We start from the raw sequence: 2,083 nt of genomic DNA on the forward strand, positions 1-2,083 counted from the left end.
TGTGTGTGTGTGTGTGTGTGTGTGTACCTGGTATTTATCACGTTATGGGGACCAAATGTCCCCACAAGGATAGTAATACTAGTAAATTTTGACCTTGTGGGGACATTTTTGAGGTCCCCATGAGGAAACAAGCTTATAAATCATACAGAATGAGTTTTTTTGAGAAAGTAAAAATGCACAACGTTTCCTGTAAGGGGTAGGTTTAGGGTTGGTGTAGGGCAATAGCACATGCGGTTTTTACAGTATAAAAACCATTACGCCTATGGAGAGTCCCCATAAAACATGGAAACACAACACGTGTGTGTGTGTGTGTGTGTGTGTGTGTTTGTGAGAGAGTGTGTGTGTGTTTATTCTTAACAGAGTTTAAACACACACACAGCTGTTTGCACTGATGCCAGTCACTTGATTACTCTCTGTTTACTGCTTTAATATGCAATATATACTGAGTACTGTTATTTATGTGCCACCAAGTTTTTTACAGTTAACTAAAATTAAAACCTTAAAAAAAAAACTTTATTTCAGCTTTTTCCCAAGGAAACATTGTTCTAAAATAAGTAAAATTAAAACTGAAATAAAAATTAATAAAAACTATATAGACAGATAAAAAAATATATTTAAAAATCAAAAACACACAACAAAATGAACAAACTTTTTTTTTACAAAATTTACACTTAAAATATATTACTTTTGTCAGATAAATACATCATACTGGAAATGAAATGTCAAGTCTTAAGTAAATATCAATATCTCCTACTAAAATAAATGATTTTATGCATATAAAAATAAATTACTTAATATATATATACTGCACAATGCTAAAGCCATTGATTTCAAGTTGAAAAGCTTTTTATGTTTCATTCTTCATATACGATTCAAACTCTGAAACACACTTCATCTCAAGGCCTGATTAACGAGTCATTATTCGCATCGCTATGAAACGACCGCCGCCTAATTGCTATTTCTCCGAGTGCCAAAGTTATTAGACCACCAACCATTAAATGCGCAACCGCAAATTAATATTTAAACTTAAACATGCGAGGGAAGTTTAAGTAACTAATTTAATAATTTTCTCATTGGCGGCGGCGCGGATACATGCAAAATTTATTTGCACATGAATGTGGCTGTAATTATGTGCTAATTAGCATTTGGAAATGAGGTTTAATAATACAGGGAAGCATCTGAAATGCGTGTTTCTGTAAAGAAGTACGATTTGAAAAAACACAACATAATTAGACGCGACGTGCGTAATGAGCGGATGCCGCAAACGCAAACAGGTGAAGGTCAGGGAGAACGGATGAATCTCTCTAATTACCGCTGTGAACCGGCCGCCGCAAACGAGTTTGCATCTTAACTCGAGAATGAAAGAATAACGAGGTGTTATTAGCATGAGGGTCGTCACCTTTATAGGATATGAGGGGAATGTTTTAGCATTAGGCCAGAAGAAAGATTTGACCACATAAACAAGGATTAAAAATGACCAGTCTCTCGAAAATAAAAGCAAAACCATTATATTCATGAAGCTTCAGGTGAAATTAAATCAAACTGAAATAAAATAAAACATAAAAATTAAAAATTATTTTATTTCGGCTAGTTGCCAAGGCATCATTTCTCATTTTTGATTAGTTAAAATAAAATAAAATAAAATAAATTTAAATGCTATTACAGACATATTAAAAGAAGTTACAGGACTTTGGACCAACCGCGTTACAAAAACACAACAAAATTCTACAAATTTTAAAAAATAAAATGAAAACTATAAAAAAATCTAAAATTTAAAAAATATCAATTGTATTTCAATGCAGGGTTGTTTTAGTATGATTGAAATACTATTATAGTTTTTATTAATATTTTATTAATTTTATGTAGTTTTTATTAATGAATTTTATTTTCATATTTTGTTTCCATTTTAATTTTAGTTAATGTTTTAGTAATTTTGTTGTGTGTTTTTGGTAGTTTTTGGTTTTATTTATATATATGGGGATATGAGTATATATATATAAATATATATATATATATATATATATGAGTTTTTATTCATTTTTATTTCAGTTTTAGTTATTTTAGTACATTAAGTTAAACTAAG

General features: G+C 30.2%; 1 protein-coding gene across 1 annotated transcript in view; it reads left to right on the top strand.

Annotated features, from left to right (window-relative positions):
• tcf4 (transcription factor 4) overlaps positions 1-2,083 on the top strand; it is a 181,739-nt gene that overhangs the window by 140,980 nt on the left and 38,676 nt on the right. The window lies entirely within an intron of this gene.

Source organism: Sinocyclocheilus rhinocerous, unplaced genomic scaffold, assembly GCF_001515625.1.
Source record: "Sinocyclocheilus rhinocerous isolate Xijiao unplaced genomic scaffold, SAMN03320098_v1.1 scaffold824, whole genome shotgun sequence".
Taxonomy (NCBI): domain Eukaryota; kingdom Metazoa; phylum Chordata; class Actinopteri; order Cypriniformes; family Cyprinidae; genus Sinocyclocheilus; species Sinocyclocheilus rhinocerous.